We start from the raw sequence: 21178 nt of genomic DNA, 5'->3' as shown, positions 1-21178 counted from the left end.
AAAAAACTACCGTAAAATTTACGTATATTTTAATGGCAGCTATGTTGCCGGACTTTTCCCGTTAAAATTCCGGCACTTCGGAAGAAGTACTGCCGTTAAATTTACAGTAATTTTGATGTAACCAGAATGCTGTTTTTTTCCCGTGAAAATTACGGTGCCTTACAAAAAATGCAGCCGTAAAATTTACAGGGATTTTAATGGCAGCTATGTTGCCGGCTCTTTCCCGTAATTTTCACGGCCACCTGAGAGAGTCGGCTTTTGTTTGAAGTGTGGAGTGCATTAATTCCCACAAATTTGGGAACAGCACCGAAGGATGTGTAATTGTGTTTGTCTTCCTTTAATAGAATTGCAAGTCATGCAGTAATGTGTGACACAAGTCATAGAGTACAGGACTGAGCATTTATTGTACATACAGAGAAATGGTGAAAAATCTGTGACATCTGTTGAATCTGCACGATCAAAAAAACATCTTAGAGTTGCAATGAATATTAAGTGTATCTGGTTACCAAGTAAAACGTTCCCTTACACTTGTGCTGTTTTCAACACAATCTCCAGAACTTCTTCATAGGTTCTGGCTTTGTTCTTCAGCTTGCTGCCCCTGCAGGGCTGATCCACAGTATACCCCTGTAAGAAAGAAAATGCAGGATATGTAGTACGACAGTTTCTACCATTCGAATGCAGGTCCACATGCACACACCTCCGCACATTACACATTCAGTATGGTGGCACTAGTACAGGCACCTTCATGGTGCTGGCTGAGTACTTTCCAATACAAGCGAAGAAATACCTTAAGGTCTTATACTGTTCATAAAGACCTTCACTCATACTGGGATAGTAAATATATCGATTTAAATATTGTTAGATATCGATGATTTCATGTGGAGTGACTGTGTGAAGACGCAATGATCTTACAGTGTTTGTCATTATAGATGTAGCCTAAAATTGTTGAAACCAAGAATATGTTTGGTTGTGAAATAAGCACGCTTCACTCGTATAATCACAAATGTCACTGAGATTATTCCAGGAAATACATGCCAAGCAATTCAACAGGTAGTTCCAATCACAAAATACGTCTTAAATGAAAGAATCAGCAACGCCATCAGTGAAGCAAGTACAAATTTTTACTTTTGATGACTAGTGACACGGGTGATGTATGCAGGAATGAGATGGTTAGTTTATGGAAAATCACTGCACTAATCTCACCATGCACCAGAGAATTGCGTGCTTGTGTTTTGTTATAAAATATGTACCACATAAATTCGCTGCACCCTAATGTCCTTCATACTGACACATGCACGTCCCGCACCTGTACTACTCATCACCGAAAAAAAAGGGAGAGAAAGCACACAATTTCCATGTTGAATCTAACACTGATTTCTTTGTTCCGCACACAAATCATGATTAGAGCTACCTCCCCATTTGCCTCGCATCGATTTTACCCACTAATCATTTTAAAACAGCATACTGCAATTGTGTCGCACCAGTATAATATTTTGTGATCAAAATGGGCTTTCTGTACAGCTCAGTTTTTAGACTATAGTCATAACAAAGAAACAACTTTGTAATGCTTCTTGCATTCTGGATGAATAAATACTATGGAGAGCAGAGCACAGCATCACGGTGCACCAGCGTACAAAGGGCACCACACTTTCTTACTGCTACACTCTGAGAAAAAAGGGAGTCAAGCTGGAGTTAAGCAGGAGTAAAAGTTTATTTTACTCCCACCGGGTCAAGATAACTCCATTGAAAAGTCCCACGCTCGCGGTTACTCCGTCTTGCTGTTATCGTAACTCCTTCGACCCTTTCTGTACTCCGTCATGAGAGTATAATAAACGAGCAGGATCGGCGGCCAATTTCGCCTGGAAGCGTGCTTCCCCTGCAATGCTCCTTAACAACGCGTTTTCGCGAAAAGCGGTTAGAATTTTTGCAAGTGCGCAAGCAGATTCGGTTACCTCGACGTGTAACTTACTTAATAAAATACGGAGCACACACCTACCTCTAATCTCTGTTGTTCCCCTGGCGAATAAAAAATTATACATGGTAGCCTATGAGAAAGAAACCGAAACTGTGCTCTGTCGTGATTTTCAGTGCAGTGCCTTTTAGCAAGGTGCGCAACCTGTTTCACGATTACTGTGTCGCTGTCTTGCATATGACATAAAGGTTTCGATATTACGCCGACGAGATTTTGTCCCCGTTCCCAGAATTCGGGTTGCCGCCAATCCTGAGAATGGACGAGAATGGCGCGAACCAGGTTTGACTTACTGCAAGACGCCTACCCGCCCAAAAGGAGGCTTTTGGCAACATTCCAAGTTCGCTTGTCCCCCTCCCCCCCCCCCCCCCCCCCCCGGCACCTGCGACGCATCTAATGAATAGGAAGAAACAGAAGCTGGGTGATTTTACGCAGGATCAGGCAGGGTGGTCTGGTCAACCTCTCCAATTTTTTCTTTCAAACATATATTAAAGCCTCGTCCCTAGGAAGCATACTGGCGCTGAAAGTAGTTGAAAATAATTGGTGGTTATTTTTTAATGAATCATCATTCAGATGTGGGCATTTCGACCATTGCACTTCGTACGCAGTTCAACGCCACATATCTTCATATCTATTTGACATATTAAGCTGAATTTGTTTTCAAGTGTTGTGTCAGGTGGGTAGCACTGCGTCCTATGCTCTGAGAATCCTAAGGTTTGCCTCTGAGGAGATAAAAAACCGCAAAGTTGCCTCATTTGTAAAATATGATACGTTTTGATAATCTCACAACTCGGGCCCCCCCTTGTGATGCTTGAAAATGATCTGCATCATTTTGTTTGTTTCGAAATGACCTTTCTCCGCATAGCGATTACATCGTATCGCGAATTGCACCCCAACGGTCTTTTTGTGAATGGTAACGGAAAATGCGTATACTCGACATCGCACATCCCATATATTCCCACTCGTAAACTCACAAACGTTCTCCATGACGACTCAAAACAGCACATAAAAAAAATTGCTTCAGACATGGTCGAAATTACGTTGCGAATGACATTGAGTTACGAACGTAACTTCGACCATCCCTGAAGCAAATTTTTGTGTGTGCTGTTTTGAGTCTTCTCGGAGAATGTTTGTGAGTAAAATGAACGATGTCACGAGTGGGAATATATGGGATACACGCTGTCGAATTTACGCATTTCTCGTAGACACCCTTCATAAAAGGACTGTTGGGGCCGTTGCCATAATTCACAATGCAATGTACTCGTTATGCGAGGAAAGGGCATTTCGAGACGAATGCAATGATGGACGCAGTGGATAATTTTCCGGTATCACAAACGGGGGACGAGTTATGAGGTTCCCAAAACGTACCATATTTTACAAATGAAGCAACTTTGTGATTTTTTGCTCATCAAAGATGCACCTTCTTACAATCTGCAGAACTTCGTATGCAGTGCAACCCATCCCAGGCAATACACGGATAACAAATTTAGCTAAATATGTCAAATAGTTATGAAGATACTTGGCGTCAAACTGCATAGAAAGCGCAATGGTCAAAATGCCCACATCTCAATGATCGTACATTAAAAAATAACCACCAATTATTTTCAACTACTTTCAGTGCCAATATACCTCCTAGGAACAAGGCTTTAAAATATGTTTGAAAGAAAAAAAATGAAGAGGTCGACCGGACCACCCTGTCTGATCCGGTGTGGTCACCCAGCTTTCAATATATTAAGATATGGAGACACGTACTAGCCAGCCACCAGTAGCTTTACTCAACGACTTTGTTTCCGACAAAAAGTAAGGAGAGGGACACCGAACATTATCCGCCATGCTATGCACTTATTGCCACAAATTGTAAGTGGGTAGGAAGGCACAATTTCATTTGCAAAGGAATGCTAATGTTCAAGGGTGGACAAGCAGCCTGCCAACCCAACAAAATACCCTAATTCCATGTGGAGTTATAAGGGACACCAGCTCCTTATGTTCTACCTTTCGAGACATTGGTGTGACATTTAAGTTATGAACACAACAAGCATGTGTTACAGTCACTAAAGAACAGCAGTACAAACGGCTAAATGAAATAAGCCGGAATAATATCAGTTTCTAGTTGAAATGTGCTCCTGCAGAGTGAAGGATTGAAATGATAAAGTGATGCAATGCTGATTGATGATAAAAACTGAAATACTCACTCAGTGTCACGAGAAACCGTGCAAAAGAGATGCCCCCTCCTGGATCTTCTTCCAAAAAGTGATCCAAGGCCAAGGGTGTCTTGGATGCCTTTCCACACAACTTGGTCAGGAAGGATGGTGTGCCCAGAAGTGACCATCTCTGCTGGAACAGATTGGAACCAAACAAATTATGCAGGGTCAAGAACACGTTAAACATGTTCAACAATCATGTCATCGTTCAAGTAACACCACATTGACAAGTCATACGCATATGAAGCACATGATATGTGATATACGCATGTTCTTAGATCTTTTCACCTAGAATACAAAATTTACAGCAGAGCGGTTTAGCATTCAGTATCTTGGAGCACTGAAGTATGCAAAGAAGTAAATCTAACGCATCAGCAAGATAATTTACCTCCAGGTTATATCAGTGGGCATATGCGCACGGAGCTTGCTCAGCTTCTTTTAGCCTGCAGCAGCTTCAAGTAACGATGACTGGAAATAGTACACAGGATCATTTCCCTTTTCACGTACAATAAGGCAAAAGTATGTGTCTTCTGGGAGTACCTCAGGCAAAATTTTTTTTCACTGGTACCAGTTGAACTGTGTTATCGAACAGGGACCGGTTCCAGCTCAACTGGTACCAGTTGGGACAACTGGTCTCTGTTCGATAACACAGTTCACCCAGTCCCAGTCTCAGCTGGGACCAGAAATCAGTTGGGCCAACTGGTACCAGTTGTGACTAGGACCAGCCAGAAACCAGTTGGCCCAACTGGTTCCTGGCCAGTCCCAATCTGAACTGGTTTCTAACTGGTCGCAGTCTCGACTGGAGCTGGTTGCAAACCTAATTGTTGAACTGGGACCAGTTGAAGTGGTTTGACTTACAGTGGCCTGCTCGGACAGAGGCTAGCTGGTAGGCAACCAGTGCCACTTCGCAGGATCGCTGTTCCCAGCAACGACAGATCTAAAGAACTGCAATGCAAAATTACATTTTATTTGTAATCAAACATTGCACATATTCTAATGTACATGTAGCGCAACTATAATGTAATTAAACAAAAGCAGTAGAGGAACTACAGAGTTACATGGAATAGATAATATTTTATGGCTGATGGGTCCCTTGCTCGACTACCTTGTGGTCATCTTGAATCATTCAACAAAGTATGTGAGATGTTCTTAATAGCACACGATGGATCGACATTTTTCTTTGAGCCCAAGCAGCTTAAGGTTTCTGGAAAGTTGAAAAGGCACAAGTAAATATGCATTCAATTGCAACGTGTAATTAGAGTGTGCAGTTAATTTGAGCAAATCTCTCAACATTTCTGTTGTGGAGTAGTTGGACATATCAACTAAGAGATTCGCCGGCTTTCGGGGGCAATGAGTAGTACTCATTGCCCCCGAAAGCCGGCGAAGCTCTTAGTTCTACGCTAGCTCGAGAACACCCGTGGTGTGAAGGAGCTAAAACACGAGCATGAACGAAGAAATACAAAGACAAAAACACGAGAATGAAACAAGTTGCTGGTAACGTTAACTAGCTACTCGTACATGTTACTCGTAAAACGGCATGCACTTACAGGTGCCACGAACCTGACGCGGAACAAAGAGATGAGGTTCTAGCAGAAGTAATATTTCTAAATGGTGCACAAGGGAAAAGCACTTAAGCATAGTACTCACGATCAGTGGCGTAGCCACGGGGGGGCTAGGGGGGGCTCGAGCCCCCTCTACCTGCCACGGACCGACCCACGGAAATCGTGCAAATCCGAGGAGAAAATAATGTATAGGGGGGTGACAGTGTGACGATCGCGAAAGTTCTTACAGTTCATGGCGTCTAAGCAGCACTCTTGAATGGTTTTCAAAGTATGAGCTTTTTAAAATCCTTCCAATTTCGTGACACCACCTCGTTGAACATGACAGCCTATACATGTAATCGTATTGTGCACGTCCAAATCAATTATTTACGTTCTGTTTTTTTGAACCGCATTTTGCTGCGTGCATGAGTATGTGTGTGTTGTCGCACCCAGGATCAGCGTGGGGGGGGGGCGAGTTTTCGTATCGAGCCCCCCCTACCTCGGAGGCCTGGCTACGCCACTGCTCACGATAAAGCGATATCCACAGTTGTAGTCCAGCTGTAATCCTATAACACCCGCCCGCCCGGCCGCTGGCGCTCATTGTACTGTCGCACTGTCGTAACTTACAGACAAATCCTTTCGATTATAAAACCAACGCCTGTGTCACACATCACGCTAATAACGAGCAAAAAAGCGTTGTACAGACAAGCCGCTAAGCAAGCGACCGTTGCGCAGTGAACGCATCATTCATCACGGGAGCAGGAACGCACAAACTACAAATATAAGAATTCCAAAATAACATTTGTTAACGCTAATGAAGTTTTCCAAAAATTGAAATATTATTCTTTTCTACTAATAAAATTACTTTAACTTCGCCTTGCAATCTTTATATTAACATGTCATGGCACTGAAACCGAAACTTCCCCCAAACATGTAAACTGGTCCAGTTTTCGAACTGGCACCACCTCACTTCCAGTTGCTCACTAGACCAACTTCAACTGGTACCATCTAATGAAATACAATGCATACCAACACTGTGCCACCATATGCATGTATACATGTACAGCAATCGGCCATTTATTAAAATTCACTGTTCCCAGCAAGCGTAGCACAATGTCAGATACTGGAATCCAATGTGAAAGTGTGGCAGACTTCCGTAATATCTACAGTCATTTGACCGTAATCAGGATTACGGGCACACTACTGTCTTATTTACGTGATAACAGTCATAATAATGGCATATTTCATTGGTGCCGTATTAATTACACTACTTCGACCGTATTTCCAATTAGAGTAGCATACCTGTTCTTTTTACGACAAAAAATAGATTTTGACCGTAAAATTTACGGCAATTTTTTACAGTGCAGACTGGGACTTTGTTCTCAATACAGATCAACCTAATGAAGCCTACAGCTCTTTTTTCAAAAACTTACTTGAGGTATACCACTCCTACTTCCCTATGGCTACGAAAACATTAGTAGTAGGGACCTATTACGCACAACGACATCCTTTTTCTAATCCAAGATGGCCGATTCTAATCCAATTCTAAGCCAAAATCCAATTCTAAGCCAAAATCCAGTTCTAAGCCAACACAATCCAGTTGTAATCCAATACAAGCCAAATCCAGAGCCAATCTGATTAGCCGCCATTAGCTACGCCCACTTCACGTTGATTGGCCCATGCTAAGCCTACTGATCTTTGATTGGCTGACCGTAGCTCCACTCCTTTATGCTAATTAGTTGGCTCCGCCCAGTTCACGCTGAATGGCCCGTGCTAAGCCTTGATTGATCATTGATTGGTTGACTGTAGCTCCGCCCCTTTATGCTAATTACTCGGCTCTTCACGCTGATTGGTGCACGCTCAGCACGCCCCCGTTATGCTAATTAACTGGCTCCGCTGATTGGTCCATTCGAAGCCTACTGATCACTCTCCCAGACTTTCTAAGCCCTCTGATTGGCCCCCCGCAACCGATTGGCCCGTTCTAAGCGCACTGACTAAGCCCGCTGAACATAGCCTTCATTAGCGCCCGCAGGATGGCGGCGGCCCCACGGCGGCTTTATCTCAGATGTTCAAACTTACCTTGTGGTGTGCGCCCACTTCATGCTGATTGGTCCGATTCAGACGTCTAAGCCAAAGCCTACTAATCACCCTCCCAATGTAAGCCTGCCGATTGGCCCGTTCTAGGCCCACTGACACCAGATGGCGCAACTCTTTACTGGCTCCGCCCACTTTACGCTGATTGGCCCATTCTAAGCCTACCGATGGCTGGCCCTGATTGGTCCATGCTAAGCCTACTGAACGGTGATTGGCTTACCTGTCGCTCCTAAGCCAGGCAGCAGCTTCAGACAAGACACATGACAATTGTTGATTTCAACCTTTATTTGGTACAACAGCCTCCTGGTCCAGCTGTGGGTAGGTTCAGCTGCATCCGAGAGATCATTGGTCCCGGTCATCTCTCGCGCTCATTGCTCACTCAGCTCCCTCGGTAGATTCCAACTGTTATTGGTTCATCTAACTGCAAGTGGCCGCTCACCCAGCTCCTTATTGGTTATAGTTGGTCACAGCTCCCTCATAGGCTCCAACCCCGATTGGTCCATCTAACAGCAAGTGGTCACTCACCCACTGCTATTGATCCGTTGAACTGCAAGCCACTCATTGGTCACTCATCTCTAGACGAGATAAATTTAACTGTGGGAGATTGTAACTTTTACCATAAGATAACTTTAGCGGGGGCTGGTAGGCTCCAACTGCTATTGGCCCGTGCCTCCACCCTGCTGCTCATTGGTTCACAACGCGCATGCTCTGACGGCGCCGAAGAAGGTTCCCGACACATTTAATAGAAATTATGCTATTGGTCCAGCTGCGTCATAGGGCACCGCTTGGTTCTGCTGTGGCTGACCCTGATTGGTCCATGCTACTTACCTTGTGGCGCAACTCTTTAATGGCTCCACCCACTTCGCGTTGATTGGTCCATTTTAAGCCTACTGACTTCTAAGCCAGTTCACGCTAAGCCTACTGATCACTCTACCAGCGCTCTGATTGGCCGCTACTGATTGGCCCTCGTTCTAAGTCCACTGACACCAGATGGCGCAACTCTTCACCAGATCTGCCTACTTCATGCTGATTGGTCCATTCTAAGCCTACTGACTTCTAAGCCGAACCACGCTAAGCCTACTGATTGTCCCTTCACACCAAGGCCTACCGATGTCTGGCCCTGATTGGTCCACGTTAAGCCTACTGAACAGTGATTGGCTAGCCTGTCGCTCCTAAACCACAATGCAACAGCTTCAGACAAGACACACGACAATTGTTTATTTCAACCTTTATTTGGTACAACAGCCTGCTGGTCCACCTGTGGGTTGGTTCAGCTGCATCAGAGAGATCCCGGTCATCTCTTGCGCTCATTGGTCACTCAGCTCCCTCGATAGACACCAACTGCTATCGGTTCATCTAACTGCAAGTGGTCATTGGCCCATCTGACTACAAGCCTCTCATTGGTCACTTATGTCTAGAGCTCCCTAACAGGCTCCAACTGCTATCGGCCCGTGCCTCCATCCGCGGCTGCTCACTGGTTCACAATGAAACTTTTTCACATGCTCTGCCCTACACAGACAAGAGATGGCGCTGCTTGTCTTTGCAAAGATGGACAGCTGCCATTGCATTGGTGACTCATTTCTATCCAACTCGGTCAAGAGAGCCAGCGTTCTGAACAGCTTACATGCCGCCGCTGTTCACATAGACACAGTTGGAAATGAAAAAAAAATTTTTTTTTTTCAGGGTACACATCTCAAAACACGCTTATGACAAGTAAAGTTGGCTTCCCCGGTTGCATGCGTGCGTTAGGTGAAGCCCACCCCCTGAGAACAAGCTTAGGATCGTTTAGGATGTGTGTGTGCTTTGCAGTTCAACCTAAAAATTGTTTCAATCAAGCAGAATGGCAAATGATGCAATGGAGCGCGTTCATTCTTGAAAACGAATTTTGTGACAGAACATAAACAAAACAAAACATTTCAATGTGCAAAAACTCATCGTAATGCTAATCAGGGAAGCCAGCACGCGTTCGAAATAAGCAAGAAGAAGCACATGATCGAGAAAACAACGATAGTTGATGCTGTGCAGAGAAGCTGGTTTAAGGAAAAACAGCTCGTATGATCAATAAACCCTATAGAGCTTGGGCCTGTTTTTTTATTTTAGACAGCGCGCATTCAACACAAAAAAATTAAATAAATCGAGCAGAATGACAATAGCATAGTGGCGCTATGTGGTGAAGCTCAAGACGCACTGACACTCCAACGCTTATTAAACAATGCTATGCACGCACGTACTGAAGCTAAAAAAAAGAAGACTCAACCCAAGCTGAGTATGAAGAAACACAATTGTTCCCCTCAGAATATTCTGGTCCAGCGCACACGAGCCAGCCATAGCCAGCACACACGACACAGCTCGCGCTCCTGGAAGCACTCTTAGAAATATAAGTTCAAGGCACAACGTCGCACAATGAACGAGTTCTTCTCGGAAAAAAATGCGCTCACCTTCGCAGACGGTACATAGATTCACGAGCACCATGCAGCAATATCTGAAACGCGCCTGCAGCTCACGCGATTTTAGCCTCCCCATGTCCGCGTATATTGGAATTTTTCACCTGAGAGGCATGCACACGCCGTTATCACGTAACTATGAACACACACACACACACACAATACAATTTTGAATGTGTAATCTGCGTATGATCGTGACGCATGGGCTCAACACGCGTCGATATAGACACATCAAACTATCGCGCACCTTCCAGGTTTACAAATCTACATCACGCCGCAAACGTAGCCAGCGTACATTTCACGCGACACACCCACGCGTTCGCACGAGCACTACTGAACAGCAAGAAGCACTATTAGAAATATAAAATTAGGATGACCACACAAAAACGCACTCAATCTTAAAAAGCAGACTCAACTCAAGCCGAGTATGAAGAAACACAATTGCTCCCCCAGAACATTCTGGCAGCGCACGCTACACAACTCGCACTCCTGGAAGCACCATTAGAAATATAAGCTCAGGACACAACGTCGCATTATGAACAACTTCACCTCGAAAAAAAAAAGATGTGCTCACCTTCGCAGACGGGCACATTCACGAGCACCATGCAGCAATATCTGAAATACGAATTTCCGACGGCGCGTGGGCAGCTCGCGCGACTTTAGCCTGCCCATGCAGTTTTAGACAGTGTGCGTTCAACATAAGAAATTATCTAAATCAAGCAGAATGATAGAGCACAGTGATGCTATGTGATAAGGCTCTCACTGACGCCCCAACGCTTATGAAACAATGCTACGCGGTGAAGCTTCGCACGTACTCAATGTTAAAAACGGACACTCAACCCAAACTGAGTATGAAGAAACCCAATTGTTCTCTCAGAACATTATGTGCAAACATAGCCAGCGCACGCAACCTAACTCGCACATGTACCTTCGAAACAGAGCGCAACTGGAAGCACCATTAGAAACATAAATATAGGATAATCGCACGGCGTCGCATTACGAACAAGTTCATCTCATACAAAAAAAAAAAAAATACATGGGCTCACCTTAAGAGCGTCACTGAGTGGCACATAGATTCATAAACTAGCGGTACAGCAGCGCGCGAATTTCGGCCGTGTGGACAGCTCACGCGACTTTAGTCTGCCCGTGTCGGCGTATATTGCAGTTTTAGATAGATGGCGTTCAACATAAGCTATTAATTAAATCAAGCGGAATGACAAAAGCATAGTGATGCTATGTGGTGAGGCTCCAACGCTTATTAAACCGAAATTGGTTGGTGCTATGCACGCCCATACTGAACCCCTCGCACTATGAACAAGTTCATCAAGAAAATGGGCTCACCTCATCACATCCGTATGACGCACGTAGATTCTTGTCGCGCGACGCGGCACAGCCGGGTAGGGAAACACGGGCGCGCGGACAGCTCACACGATTTTAGCCCGCGCACACCTCACAACATGCGCCGACACACCAAAATGTCGCGCACCTTCCAGGCACACGGAAAACTTGATAGCCGAAACACAGGCGCGTAACACACCCCTCCGGTTGGGACCATCTCTTTTATATCAGTGCTCGCTCGTTTCCGCAAGGTTGCAAGCCCGAGAAATTGGGTCACCTTGAAGATGAGCCATCTGTTTTATATCAAAGAGGCACTTCATGGCCAAACTCTGCGGTGGACCCTAGCGGAAAAAAATGTTGCGTCAAGGTGATGTAACGAAAAACTGGGTCACCTCGTAAATCATGTTTTCCGAGGCCGCGCGTATTAAAACCAGCGATCACACCACGCTATGCGAAGGAAAAAAAATCCCTATGAGCCCACCTGCTCATTGCCGAAACAAGCACCGAGAACAAAGGGTTCGCTTATGCAGTTTCCAAATGTCCTCCGCAGCTAACGGGCGCGATTGTGTAAACAAAATCGCGCCACCCTCGAAGGGCGCATTTGAGTTCCGTCCGACGGTCGGCTGTGGGTCAAGCGCACGACGAGGAAAGTACGTCTCCCTATATTGTCTTCAAGATGAGGAGGTAACAGTTGTTCTCATTTTCAGTTCATTCGGTGTGCGTAGAAACTGAGAAGTCATGTCACCTAAGCCAGTATCATCGTCCAAGCGAGTATAGTTTGTGGAGAGGTTACCACGCTTTCTTAAAGCAATTTTATACCATATCCCGAACGTTCTGCGCGATCAAACAAGTGAGAGCATTATGAAAAGAAAACACCGCTTCACACATCACGGCGCGTGCATGCCGTAATACCATAGCTTGTTTCGGCTTGCTCAAACAAGTTCTGGCATTTAGTACTGTGCGTTGTGGTGAGGCCTGGGACACGTCGCGGTAAATGACGCATATAATGGTGCCGATTTGTAGGAAACACCGACATAAGAAAAGTGATGAGCATGACTTGACAACCGCAAAAGTGCGAAGGCCCAGCGTGTCGTGTGAGATGGATCAGTTCGTTTGCAAACGCATGCTGGCAGATTTACAACGTCTAAACAACTTTTTAAATGGACACGGAGAAGAGAGTGATTTTAGCGACATTTTGAGAGCTATTCCCGTGCGGAGTACTCATAAAATAAGACAGTTTGTGAGATACAAGTTGGAACTGTTGGAGCGATATAGAAACGGAGAACCCATCAGCGAGACAATCATAAATGCCGGGTTTTCCATCCCCAAATTACGTTGCGAATGACATTGAGTTACGAACGTAACTTCGACCATCCCTGAAGCAAATTTTTGTGTGTGCTGTTTTGAGTCTTCTCGGAGAATGTTTGTGAGTAAAATGAACGATGTCACGAGTGGGAATATATGGGATACACGCTGTCGAATTTACGCATTTCTCGTAGACACCCTTCATAAAAGGACTGTTGGGGCCGTTGCCATAATTCACAATGCAATGTACTCGTTATGCGAGGAAAGGGCACTTCGAGACGAATGCAATGATGGACGCAGTGGATAATTTTCCGGTATCACAAACGGGGGACGAGTTATGAGGTTCCCAAAACGTACCATATTTTACAAATGAAGCAACTTTGTGATTTTTTGCTCATCAAAGATGCACCTTCTTACAATCTGCAGAACTTCGTATGCAGTGCAACCCATCCCAGGCAATACACGGATAACAAATTTAGCTAAATATGTCAAATAGTTATGAAGATACTTGGCGTCAAACTGCATAGAAAGCGCAATGGTCGAAATGCCCACATCTCAATGATCGTACATTAAAAAATAACCACCAATTATTTTCAACTACTTTCAGTGCCAATATACCTCCTAGGAACAAGGCTTTAAAATATGTTTGAAAGAAAAAAAATGAAGAGGTCGACCGGACCACCCTGTCTGATCCGGTGTGGTCACCCAGCTTTCAATATATTAAGATATGGAGCTACACGTACTAGCCAGCCACCAGTAGCTTTACTCAACGACTTTGTTTCCGACAAAAAGTAAGGAGAGGGACACCGAACATTATCCGCCATGCTATGCACTTATTGCCACAAATTGTAAGTGGATAAGAAGGCACAATTTCATTTGCAAAGGAATGCTAATGTTCAAGGTTGGACAAGCAGCCTGCCAACCCAACAAAATACCCTAATTCCATGTGGAGTTATAAGGGACACCAGCTCCTTATGTTCTACCTTTCGAGACATTGGTGTGACATTTAAGTTATGAACACAACAAGCATGTGTTACAGTCACTAAAGAACAGCAGTACAAACGGCTAAATGAAATAAGCCGGAATAATATCAGTTTCTAGTGGAAATGTGCTCCTGCAGAGTGAAGGATTGAAATGATAAAGTGATGCAATGCTGATTGATGATAAAAACTGAAATACTCACTCAGTGTCACGAGAAACCGTGCAAAAGAGATGCCCCCTCCTGGATCTTCTTCCAAAAAGTGATCCAAGGCCAAGGGTGTCTTGGATGCCTTTCCACACAACTTGGTCAGGAAGGATGGTGTGCCCAGAAGTGACCATCTCTGCTGGAACAGATTGGAACCAAACAAATTATGCAGGGTCAAGAACACGTTAAACATGTTCAACAATCATGTCATCGTTCAAGTAACACCACATTGACAAGTCATACGCATATGAAGCACATGATATGTGATATACGCATGTTCTTAGATCTTTTCACCTAGAATACAAAATTTACAGCAGAGCGGTTTAGCATTCAGTATCTTGGAGCACTGAAGTATGCAAAGAAGTAAATCTAACGCATCAGCAAGATAATTTACCTCCAGGTTATATCAGTGGGCATATGCGCACGGAGCTTGCTCAGCTTCTTTTAGCCTGCAGCAGCTTCAAGTAACGATGACTGGAAATAGTACACAGGATCATTTCCCTTTTCACGTACAATAAGGCAAAAGTATGTGTCTTCTGGGAGTACCTCAGGCAAAATTTTTTTTCACTGGTACCAGTTGAACTGTGTTATCGAACAGGGACCGGTTCCAGCTCAACTGGTACCAGTTGGGACAACTGGTCTCTGTTCGATAACACAGTTCACCCAGTCCCAGTCTCAGCTGGGACCAGAAATCAGTTGGGCCAACTGGTACCAGTTGTGACTAGGACCAGCCAGAAACCAACTGGTTCCTGGCCAGTCCCAATCTGAACTGGTTTCTAACCGGTCGCAGTCTCGACTGGAGCTGGTTGCAAACCTAATTGTTGAACTGGGACCAGTTGAAGTGGTTTGACTTACAGTGGCCTGCTCGGACAGAGGCTAGCTGGTAGGCAACCAGTGCCACTTCGCAGGATCGCTGTTCCCAGCAACGACAGATCTAAAGAACTGCAATGCAAAATTACATTTTATTTGTAATCAAACATTGCACATATTCTAATGTACATGTAGCGCAACTATAATGTAATTAAACAAAAGCAGTAGAGGAACTACAGAGTTACATGGAATAGATAATATTTTATGGCTGATGGGTCCCTTGCTCGACTACCTTGTGGTCATCTTGAATCATTCAACAAAGCCCAAGCAGCTTAAGGTTTCTGGAAAGTTGAAAAGGCACAAGTAAATATGCATTCAATTGCAACGTGTAATTAGAGTGTGCAGTTAATTTGAGCAAATCTCTCAACATTTCTGTTGTGGAGTAGTTGGACATATCAACTAAGAGATTCGCCGGCTTTCGGGGGCAATGAGTAGTACTCATTGCCCCCGAAAGCCGGCGAAGCTCTTAGTTCTACGCTAGCTCGAGAACACCCGTGGTGTGAAGGAGCTAAAACACGAGCATGAACGAAGAAATACAAAGACAAAAACTCGAGAATGAAACAAGTTGCTGGTAACGTTAACTAGCTACTCGTACATGTTACTCGTAAAACGGCATGCACTTACAGGTGCCACGAACCTGACGCGGAACAAAGAGATGAGGTTCTAGCAGAAGTAATATTTCTAAATGGTGCACAAGGGAAAAGCACTTAAGCATAGTACTCACGATCAGTGGCGTAGCCACGGGGGGGCTAGGGGGGGCTCGAGCCCCCTCTACCTGCCACGGACCGACCCACGGAAATCGTGCAAATCCGAGGAGAAAATAATGTATAGGGGGGTGACAGTGTGACGATCGCGAAAGTTCTTACAGTTCATGGCGTCTAAGCAGCACTCTTGAATGGTTTTCAAAGTATGAGCTTTTTAAAATCCTTCCAATTTCGTGACACCACCTCGTTGAACATGACAGCCTATACATGTAATCGTATTGTGCACGTCCAAATCAATTATTTACGTTCTGTTTTTTTGAACCGCATTTTGCTGCGTGCATGAGTATGTGTGTGTTGTCGCACCCAGGATCAGCGTGGGGGGGGGCGAGTTTTCGTATCGAGCCCCCCCTACCTCGGAGGCCTGGCTACGCCACTGCTCACGATAAAGCGATATCCACAGTTGTAGTCCAGCTGTAATCCTATAACACCCGCCCGCCCGGCCGCTGGCGCTCATTGTACTGTCGCACTGTCGTAACTTACAGACAAATCCTTTCGATTATAAAACCAACGCCTGTGTCACACATCACGCTAATAACGAGCAAAAAAGCGTTGTACAGACAAGCCGCTAAGCAAGCGACCGTTGCGCAGTGAACGCATCATTCATCACGGGAGCAGGAACGCACAAACTACAAATATAAGAATTCCAAAATAACATTCGTTAACGCTAATGAAGTTTTCCAAAAATTGAAATATTATTCTTTTCTACTAATAAAATTACTTTAACTTCGCCTTGCAATCTTTATATTAACATGTCATGGCACTGAAACCGAAACTTCCCCCAAACATGTAAACTGGTCCAGTTTTCGAACTGGCACCACCTCACTTCCAGTTGCTCACTAGACCAACTTCAACTGGTACCATCTAATGAAATACAATGCATACCAACACTGTGCCACCATATGCATGTATACATGTACAGCAATCGGCCATTTATTATAATTCACTGTTCCCAGCAAGCGTAGCACAATGTCAGATACTGGAATCCAATGTGAAAGTGTGGCAGACTTCCGTAATATCTACAGTCATTTGACCGTAATCAGGATTACGGGCACACTACTGTCTTATTTACGTGATAACAGTCATAATAATGGCATATTTCATTGGTGCCGTATTAATTACACTACTTCGACCGTATTTCCAATTAGAGTAGCATACCTGTTCTTTTTACGACAAAAAATAGATTTTGACCGTAAAATTTACGGCAATTTTTTACAGTGCAGACTGGGACTTTGTTCTCAATACAGATCAACCTAATGAAGCCTACAGCTCTTTTTTCAAAAAGTTACTTGAGGTATACCACTCCTACTTCCCTATGGCTACGAAAACATTAGTAGTAGGGACGTATTACGCACAACGACATCCTTTTTCTAATCCAAGATGGCCGATTCTAATCCAATTCTAAGCCAAAATCCAATTCTAAGCCAAAATCCAGTTCTAAGCCAACACAATCCAGTTGTAATCCAATACAAGCCAAATCCAGAGCCAATCTGATTAGCCGCCATTAGCTCCGCCCACTTCACGTTGATTGGCCCATGCTAAGCCTACTGATCTTTGATTGGCTGACCGTAGCTCCACTCCTTTATGCTAATTAGTTGGCTCCGCCCAGTTCACGCTGAATGGCCCGTGCTAAGCCTTGACTGATCATTGATTGGTTGACTGTAGCTCTGCCCCTTTATGCTAATTACTCGGCTCTTCACGCTGATTGGTGCACGCTCAGCACGCCCCCGTTATGCTAATTAACTGGCTCCGCTGATTGGTCCATTCGAAGCCTACTGATCACTCTCCCAGACTTTCTAAGCCCTCTGATTGGCCCCCCGCAACCGATTGGCACGTTCTAAGCGCACTGACTAAGCCCGCTGAACATAGCCTTCATTAGCGCCCGCAGGATGGCGGCGGCCCCACGGCGGCTTTATCTCAGATGTTCAAACTTACCTTGTGGTGTGCGCCCACTTCATGCTGATTGGTCCGATTCAGACGTCTAAGCCAAAGCCTACTAATCACCCTCCCAATGTAAGCCTGCCGATTGGCCCGTTCTAGGCCCACTGACACCAGATGGCGCAACTCTTTACTGGCTCCGCCCACTTTACGCTGATTGGCCCATTCTAAGCCTACCGATGGCTGGCCCTGATTGGTCCATGCTAAGCCTACTGAACGGTGATTGGCTTACCTGTCGCTCCTAAGCCAGGCAGCAGCTTCAGACAAGACACACGACAATTGTTGATTTCAACCTTTATTTGGTACAACAGCCTCCTGGTCCAGCTGTGGGTAGGTTCAGCTGCATCCGAGAGATCATTGGTCCCGGTCATCTCTCGCGCTCATTGCTCACTCAGCTCCCTCGGTAGATTCCAACTGTTATTGGTTCATCTAACTGCAAGTGGCCGCTCACCCAGCTCCTTATTGGTTATAGTTGGTCACAGCTCCCTCATAGGCTCCAACCCCGATTGGTCCATCTAACAGCAAGTGGTCACTCACCCACTGCTATTGATCCGTTGAACTGCAAGCCACTCATTGGTCACTCATCTCTAGACGAGATAAATTTAACTGTGGGAGATTGTAACTTTTACCATAAGATAACTTTAGCGGGGGCTGGTAGGCTCCAACTGCTATTGGCCCGTGCCTCCACCCTGCTGCTCATTGGTTCACAACGCGCATGCTCTGACGGCGCCGAAGAAGGTTCCCGACACATTTAATAGAAATTATGCTATTGGTCCAGCTGCGTCATAGGGCACCGCTTGGTTCTGCTGTGGCTGACCCTGATTGGTCCATGCTACTTACCTTGTGGCGCAACTCTTTAATGGCTCCACCCACTTCGCGTTGATTGGTCCATTTTAAGCCTACTGACTTCTAAGCCAGTTCACGCTAAGCCTACTGATCACTCTACCAGCGCTCTGATTGGCCGCTACCGATTGGCCCTCGTTCTAAGTCCACTGACACCAGATGGCGCAACTCTTCACCAGATCTGCCTACTTCATGCTGATTGGTCCATTCTAAGCCTACTGACTTCTAAGCCGAACCACGCTAAGCCTACTGATTGTCCCTTCACACCAAGGCCTACCGATGTCTGGCCCTGATTGGTCCACGTTAAGCCTACTGAACAGTGATTGGCTAGCCTGTCGCTCCTAAACCACAATGCAACAGCTTCAGACAAGACACACGACAATTGTTTATTTCAACCTTTATTTGGTACAACAGCCTGCTGGTCCAGCTGTGGGTTGGTTCAGCTGCATCAGAGAGATCCCGGTCATCTCTTGCGCTCATTGGTCACTCAGCTCCCTCGATAGACACCAACTGCTATCGGTTCATCTAACTGCAAGTGGTCATTGGCCCATCTGACTACAAGCCTCTCATTGGTCACTTATGTCTAGAGCTCCCTAACAGGCTCCAACTGCTATCGGCCCGTGCCTCCATCCGCGGCTGCTCACTGGTTCACAATGAAACTTTTTCACATGCTCTGCCCTACACAGACAAGAGATGGCGCTGCTTGTCTTTGCAAAGATGGACAGCTGCCATTGCATTGGTGACTCATTTCTATCCAACTCGGTCAAGAGAGCCAGCGTTCTGAACAGCTTACATGCCGCCGCTGTTCACATAGACACAGTTGGAAATGAAAAAAAAATTTTTTTTTTCAGGGTACACATCTCAAAACACGCTTATGACAAGTAAAGTTGGCTTCTCCGGTTGCATGCGTGCGTTAGGTGAAGCCCACCCCCTGAGAACAAGCTTAGGATCGTTTAGGATGTGTGTGTGCTTTGCAGTTCAACCTAAAAATTGTTTCAATCAAGCAGAATGGCAAATGATGCAATGGAGCGCGTTCATTCTTGAAAACGAATTTTGTGACAGAACATAAACAAAACAAAACATTTCAATGTGCAAAAACTCATCGTAATGCTAATCAGGGAAGCCAGCACGCGTTCGAAATAAGCAAGAAGAAGCACATGATCGAGAAAACAACGATAGTTGATGCTGTGCAGAGAAGCTGGTTTAAGGAAAAACAGCTCGTATGATCAATAAACCCTATAGAGCTTGGGCCTGTTTTTTTATTTTAGACAGCGCGCATTCAACACAAAAAAATTAAATAAATCGAGCAGAATGACAATAGCATAGTGGCGCTATGTGGTGAAGCTCAAGACGCACTGACACTCCAACGCTTATTAAACAATGCTATGCACGCACGTACTGAAGCTAAAAAAAAGAAGACTCAACCCAAGCTGAGTATGAAGAAACACAATTGTTCCCCTCAGAATATTCTGTTCCAGCGCACACGAGCCAGCCATAGCCAGCACACACGACACAGCTCACGCTCCTGGAAGCACTCTTAGAAATATAAGTTCAAGGCACAACGTCGCACAATGAACGAGTTCATCTCGGAAAAAAATGCGCTCACCTTCGTAGACGGGCAAATAGATTCACGAGCACCATGCAGCAATATCTGAAACGCGCCTGCAGCTCACGCGATTTTAGCCTCCCCATGTCCGCGTATATTGGAATTTTTCACCTGAGAGGCATGCACACGCCGTTATCACGTAACTATGAACACACACACACACAATACAATTTTGAATGCGTAATCTGCGTATGATCGTGACGCATGGGCTCAACACGCGTCGATATAGACACATCAAACTGTCGCGCACCTTCCAGGTTTACAAATCTACATCACGCCGCAAACGTAGCCAGCGTACATTTCACGCGACACACCCACGCGTTCGCACGAGCACTACTGAACAGCAAGAAGCACTATTAGAAATATAAATTTAGGATGACCACACAAAAACGCACTCAATCTTAAAAAGCAGACTGAACTCAAGCCGAGTATGGAGAAACACAATTGCTCTCCCAGAACATTCTGGCAGCGCACGCAACACAACTCGCACTCCTGGAAGCACCATTATAAATATAAGCTCAGGACACAACGTCGCATTATGAACAACTTCATCTCGAAAAAAAGAAAAAAGATGTGCTCACCTTCGCAGACGGGCACATATTCACGAGCACCATGCAGCAATATCTGAAATACGAATTTCCGACGGCGCGTGGGCAGCTCGCGCGACTTTAGCCTGCCCATGCAGTTTTAGACAGTGTGCGTTCAACATAAGAAATTATCTAAATCAAGCAGAATGATAGAGCACAGTGATGCTATGTGATAAGGCTCTCACTGACGCCCCAACGCTTATTAAACAATGCTACGCGGTGAAGCTTCGCACGTACTCAATGTTAAAAACGGACACTCAACCCAAACTCAGTATGAAGAAACACAATTGCTCTCTCAGAACATTATGTGCAAACATAGCCAGCGCACGCAACCTAACTCGCACATGTACCTTCGAAACAGAGCGCAACTGGAAGCACCATTAGAAACATAAATATAGGATAATCGCACGGCGTCGCATTATGAACAAGTTCATCTCATACAAAAAAAAAAAAAAAAAAAACATGGGCTCACCTTAAGAGCGTCACTGACTGGCA

General features: G+C 45.1%; 2 long non-coding RNA genes across 2 annotated transcripts; both read right to left on the bottom strand.

The window, feature by feature from the left end:
* Nucleotides 1–542: 542 nt before the first annotated feature.
* Nucleotides 543–5113, bottom strand: LOC135397871 (uncharacterized). The gene is made up of 4 exons (XR_010423823.1): nt 5029–5113; nt 4559–4638; nt 4162–4300; nt 543–624 (listed from the first exon to the last, which is right to left on the bottom strand). It is a non-coding gene; the product is annotated as an uncharacterized LOC135397871 (long non-coding RNA).
* Nucleotides 5114–14080: 8967 nt separating this feature from the next.
* LOC135397870 (uncharacterized) lies at nt 14081–15018 on the bottom strand. The gene is made up of 3 exons (XR_010423822.1): nt 14934–15018; nt 14473–14552; nt 14081–14214 (listed from the first exon to the last, which is right to left on the bottom strand). It is a non-coding gene; the product is annotated as an uncharacterized LOC135397870 (long non-coding RNA).
* Nucleotides 15019–21178: the final 6160 nt, after the last annotated feature.

This window comes from Ornithodoros turicata, chromosome 6 (assembly GCF_037126465.1).
Source record: "Ornithodoros turicata isolate Travis chromosome 6, ASM3712646v1, whole genome shotgun sequence".
Taxonomy (NCBI): Eukaryota; Metazoa; Arthropoda; class Arachnida; order Ixodida; family Argasidae; genus Ornithodoros; species Ornithodoros turicata.
The sequence above is the reverse complement of the archived record's forward strand: the minus strand, read 5'-3'. Positions and strand labels throughout refer to the sequence as shown.